Source organism: Calypte anna, chromosome 14 (assembly GCF_003957555.1).
Source record: "Calypte anna isolate BGI_N300 chromosome 14, bCalAnn1_v1.p, whole genome shotgun sequence".
Lineage (NCBI taxonomy): Eukaryota > Metazoa > Chordata > Aves > Apodiformes > Trochilidae > Calypte > Calypte anna.
Genome location: NC_044260.1, coordinates 6,114,013 through 6,120,231, shown reverse-complemented (window position 1 = coordinate 6,120,231; position 6,219 = coordinate 6,114,013).

The following is a 6,219-nucleotide window of genomic DNA, read 5'->3' as shown; positions in this document are numbered from 1 at the left end:
AACAGAGATGCTGAATGAGAAAAGATAGCAGTCCCTGAGTCCCTCCTGCCACAGCTACTGTCTCTCCCAGTCAGAGATGCTCTGCATGGGGGATACAGCTGCAGGTGAGATGGGGTTTAGGAACCAATCCCGTGGGCACACAGCCAGCAAAATGCTGCAAACCAGAAGTGAGAGGGGTGGCTTCACTAGGCATGGCCATACAGCCACTAACAGGACTGCTCCAAGGCCATCTAGTGTGGCTCTGATGCTCCAAGCTCAGAGGGCTGGAGGTTGCTGCTCCCATACTAGTTGCCTCCTTCACCATTTTTGAGGACTTCTTAGCTGCCTGCACAAGCCAGTAATCCCTAATGACTCTGTCTGGATTTATTTGAACATTAATAAGCTCAGAGCAAGTAGTCAAGGAACCCCTATAGTTTGGCTACAAATTTGATATGAAAGAAGACACAAACTTTCCTTCTGGATTTTTGTGTGGTTGAAACATGAGCAAGGAAAGGGGAAAACCTGCAAACAAAAATAGCATCATTGAGTCTTCTGCTTATGACATGGTAACAAAGGTATGTGATGCTGTAAAGCTCTTGGCTTGTGGCCTTGCTCTGCTCTCATTCAAGTCCTGGAGAAGTTATCCAAGTCCAACAGGAATCTATGAGTTTTGATGAGGAGTATCCCTGCTTCTCACCTCCCCTGCCACTGTGAAAGGAGCCAGCACCGAGATGTGCAGCAAGGCAGCTGGGTGATAGCAACAACTTCCTTGCTGCCCAACATTTCACCCCATAGCTTTGTTCACCAGATTTTCCATGCTCAGTGTCCACTCTCTTGTTGTGGTGCTAAGGTTCATCTTTGAGTGAACCTTTTTCAACCAGCAGCCTGTGCAGCAGTGAGGCCCAGGCTCAGCCAGCCAAAAAGGTCACCTGGTGGGACATGGGCTCCAGGGCACATCAAAGCTAGAGGACTGCAATCCTTCTCTGAAGAGCAGCTCCACTTTGAGGTTTTTCAGGGACCACCCTCTGCCCTTTTCCTTGCTTTGATGTTCTTCGGATGGAGACAGGATTTCAAAATGCTTGACTATAGGGAAAAAAATGTAGAGGGGAACATTGTTTCTCTTCCTGCTTCTTTGCCCCATCTGCTCCAGGGCTTGATCCTGCAAGTGCTACTGAGACAAAATTGCAGTCCATGGGGGAAAGATGTTTCCCAGGTCAGCTCCAAGGTGGGCAGGAAGCACTGAGCAATCAGCTCCTGCCTGTGTCACTTGGTGCCCCTATACACCAGGGACACCTTTGTCCAGGATGCCCCTGTAGCTCCTTACACAGAGCACAGTGGTTTGAGGTCTCGGAGACCCCAGCTTGCTATGGAAATGTCAGCCTGATAAGGATTACCTCTGTCCTCCAAAATACCACCCTTTCTTTTTCTCTGCTGGAGTAATTTTTCTGCAATTATAGCTCCCCACTGAAGAGCTTAAACTGCAGGCACTAATACAACACAGGCAGCAGCTTCCCTACCTTCAGGTGGATGTGTATCAGATGGCACCCGGATGGTTTCAGCATGAATCACTCACTGCCTCTGTAACCAGCATTCCCATAACCTAAATCTATCAAAAAGAACATAAACCACATCAGAAGCTGGTTCACAGATACTCATTTGCTAAGACTTCGGAAATCTTTTATATTAAGCAGATCATCTCTTTATAGGAGCATGTAGCTTCCCTGATTACACAAAGAATAGAAAGGGACCATCTTCCATCTGGAAGGCTGTTTAACTTTTTCTGGCTTCCTAAAAAGCCATTGTCTTATAAACTGAGCATTCCTCTGCTAGCCTGATAGACACAACACTCCCCATGTCCCACCCAAAGGGGGTACAAGGATGGCTTTGCTGTCCCCAAGCAGCAGCACTGCAGCCAGCCCAGAGGGCACTGCTGATGGCTGCCCCAAACACCCCATTCAGAGCATGATGTGCTACCAGACACAGTCCTGCACTGTTTGGTTGCTTTTTGTTGTTTTTTTTTTCATGTGGTTGCTCAGCAGTGGGCTCTGGCTGTTTTTTGGGAGGATGTGCTTTGCTCTGGACACCTACTGCACATCCAGCCCCTTCTCCCTCTGTTTGCCAGCCTCAGCTCCAGGTGATGTGGCACAGCATGAGATCTTAATCTTCAGCCCTTCAGTCCCCTCCTCTGCCAAACTGTGATACTAACAGCATTCCCACCCTTTGCCTCCCCAGTGACATTTTAAATTCAGGAATCAAACACAGGAGCTTCCCCACCATGAGTCATTTCGTGCCCTGGGCTGGCAGGGCTCTCACCAGGGTCAGCAGCAGCTGCTGAAGCTTTGGTCTGGTGGCTCTTGGTTTGTCCATATGCCTGGAGATAAGATGAAAGCCCTGGATCTTCAGGAAGCAGAACTGCTTTGTTACAAAGGCTGCCTCCTTTCTGCAGCAAGCAGGGCCAGGGCCACTCAGCCTGGCCACCCGAGGAGGGTGACATCTCAGGGTACAAAACAACTTCCATCAAACACCTTTTGCTTGCAAACCACAAACAACTTTTTTCTGCAGCAAAAGAACCAACTGTGAGTAGCAGTGAGGTGTCAGCTACTAAATCAGCTCTTCTAGCCCAGATTTTACTTCCATGGTATGATAATCCCAGGCATTCTGCACCAGTAGCTTTTATTCTTTGTTTACTTCTTCCATCAGCAATAATGTATTCAGTTTCTGTTTGTGTACCTGCTCTGGTACATGCTATTGCACAGCTCATGGGCCTTAAATTCATGTTTTGTTGAAGGTTCGGTGGTTTTGGTTTGGTTTGGTTTTTTTTTTCAAGAAGGTTTTACATTACCAAAGGTAGCAAGTCACAAAAGCATTGTTGCAAATATCATTTGAAGTTAATCATCACATAATCCACAGTAAATATTTATATGCAATACAAAAGTGGCTGGATTTGTTTACAGTTTGGAATTGCTGGAGAGAGGATTCAGTACAGATTAGTCAGCTAATCTGCTGTAATCTGCTTATAAAGCAACAAAATGGGTTTTATTTCATGAAATCATGTTAGCCCCACGTGTGCAGTGACTGCAGATAGGGAACAGACATTTACCTTGTGGGCCCTCAGAGCATTGCTCACATTGCAGGACAACCATAAATTTCCTCTTCTGTCTGGGAGAACCAGGCAGCTGCAGTGCCTGGATTTAAGCTGGAATGGGTGTCAGGCTCTTCCATTCCATCTCCTCCCTGCAGCTTTTGAACTGCATCGCCTGGGGCTAAACTGATCTTAGATCAGGCACCTGCAAGGTCTGCACAGAAAGCATCCTTTCTGAGTTTATTCTGTGTTACTTTGTTCCTCCTAAGGAGGATCTACCCGAGGTGTCTCTACTCTAGTGTGCTCCTGAGTTAATAATGAAAGCATCCTGCTGCTTTTCTTGACATTTCTAAATTTGGGGATGAATGAGAAATTATCCCTCATTCTTTACCCACAAGTCAGCTTTGCTCATGAGAGAATTGCAGTTCAAGATGGAGAAAGATTTTAGATACTCACCATAGTTCATGGAAGGTCTTTGGCTGATCAGGGCTCCTATGGGACTCATGTGTCCCTGCTGCACAGGATGTGCCAGGCTCAGGCTGGGAAGCTCTAATAACCCAGGGAGTCAAGAGCAAAGTGTGAGCAGCAGACTCAGAGATCCTCCTCCACCCAAGGATGGTGATGAAACCCCATTTTGTGGTTATTCATGAAGCACCTACATTTGGAGGTTGCAGAGGGATGTCCCTGGTGTGGGGACACTCATACAGAGGTGGCCCTGGCTGCAGCACGAATGAATCTCAAGCCCTCAGCACTCTGTCTCTCCAGGACATGGGCGGGAGTCAGGCAGGGACCAACTTTGCTGGGAGAGAAACAAGTTGAAAGAACCCTCCCTGTGGGTGTGGGGCCACTTTATTTCCCATTTACCAGCTGCACCACCACCCAGGTGTCCATCAGCAGATCCCAGTGCCACAGAGAGTGGGGTTGCCCACATCTCCCTGCTCCTCACCAGTTTAAATCCCATCTCCTGTCCACCCATTCTGGGCACCCCACTGCCACCAACCTGCTCCTCCGCCTGGGTCCTAGCAGCAGCTGCAGCTCTGCTCCTGGGGCCTGAGACCCAGAACCTCCCTGGGGAGACCCAGGGAAAGGAAAAACACACCTCACCTCAGCCTGTAAACAGCATCACCCACAGGACTCCAGAGCTCAGCTGGGGAAAGGATCCAGCCCATCACCTGTGCTGCAAAGTCATCAGCTTCCTCTGCTGGGGCAATCACTTTGGGGTTTTTTTTTCCCCTACCACATATCCCCAGCGTTGGTAGATTATTTCAGTGTGGGTCCCTCTGAATAATACATTCATCCACAGTCCTTCCCCCACCCCATCCTCAGCAAGGCCTTCATTAGCTGAACACAGTGGCTCAGCTCCAGCCCGCGCAGCTGCCGTCACTGCTGCAATTCTTTTGCCTTGAGAAAAAGCATATACAATTTAATATGCTCCTGGCACAACAGCTTTTCTGTAGCAGAGGAGGCGGGTTTGTTTATGGCTATTTTGATAGGGCAGCTTTCATCCGGACACAGGTTCTGCTGCATCTCCCCCCTCACACAACGCCGCCTTTGTTGGGTTGGGTCTTGTGTTCCTCGGGGACCTCCAGCCAGTTTGGTACCTCCTCCCACCCCCTGCAAATCCAAGTTTTAAAAAGCCCTCCTTGGCTAATCCCGGATTTCTCTAAAAGCGAAATCCCAGGCTAGGAGCCAGAAATGCAAGGCATTAGGAGAGGCTGTGATGCTTTACTGGATATGTGTCAAGGATATGAACCATGCTGCCAGCCCATGGGATTTTGGCTCATGGTAGCATGTGCTGGACACATCTGAGCACCCTTGTCAGTGGGAGAGGAGCTCACAATGCTGCTGGTGGCTGGTGGCAGTGTCACCTAGGCTTGCCAGGCTTGGGAGCAGCTCTGTTGCTTTCCCAGATACCTTCGGCCTCTCCAAGAGCTGTACAAACCATGCATGGGGACATGACTCCTCCTTCCCCACTGTGGGACCAAGACTGGGCATTTTCCACTTCTGCAGAAGCCAATGCTGAGAGATGGGGAGATCTTTCTCCAACAGCAATTCCCAGAGTCATCATTACCCACATTTAACAGTGGCCAGTGACACATCTGCCCACTTGGCACTTCTGCTGCACGTTCAGTGGGTGCAGGACAGGCACCTCCAGGCTGGGAAATCTCAGTCAAATCCCCTGGAGTCTGTAAAGGCAGCCAACTACTCCTATCTGGCAAATTGTTTGAGCTGCCCCTGGATGGGGAGGAGAAAAAATCTATTTTTCAGCTGCTGAGTCCGTTCCCTCTCACCGCTTAAGTGGAAATAAATGGTGGGAGGGTTTCAGCAGCACTGATTCCTTGCTGCTGGGAGGTGAAGTCCCTGGGACTTTGTGCTTGGCCCACAAACACCACTGAGAAAATGAAACCGACCGACGACCCGCTCACCATAAACACAGGGTGATGAAACAGAGCCACTCTGTAGCACATAGAAATTCCACCCCTGTGGAGGAATGCAAAGCAGCCATTGTACCCCCACTTTGCAGATCCGTGTCACTATTTTTCCAGTTTATCTGGAAAATACATACTGCATGGTACTGTACGTCGTATTTCACTGCTATGCACCATGATGTCTTCTAATGGAACAATCGTCATGCTTGTAGTCTAAGGGCAATACAAAAGTGCTTTCAAATAATAACAATACATTTTCTGTATAAAGAGGATAGGGAGTAGCCACTTCCCAGAAAGGCATGATTTCCCTAGAGCCAGCAGTATGAACGTCCAGAGCACCAGTAACAGCAGGCAGTGGTGAGAAAATCCCTACCTCATCATCAGTCCATACGTCCTGTCTCCAGCTGCCAGCTCTTGCAGAGAGCAGAGGCTGTGTAGCACCCACTAAGGGTAAGGTGAACACACCCGGCAAGACCTGACAGTGTGAAGCTCAATTTATGCCCTTGGAGCTTAGGTGAGGGTCACTTCTTTGGCAAAACAATTCTTCCAGCTTTGAACAGAAGCTGTGGGTAGAGGAGCAGCGTTCCCACAGGACAGCTACCAGGGATCTGGCAGCAGCACAGCATCTGCCAATTCATTCAACACTGCTGGCCCAAGCAGCAACATGGCATGCTGCTGTTCCACGTTTGGAGACAGTTTATGCTGCAATAGGAGCAGTCTTCTTGGGTG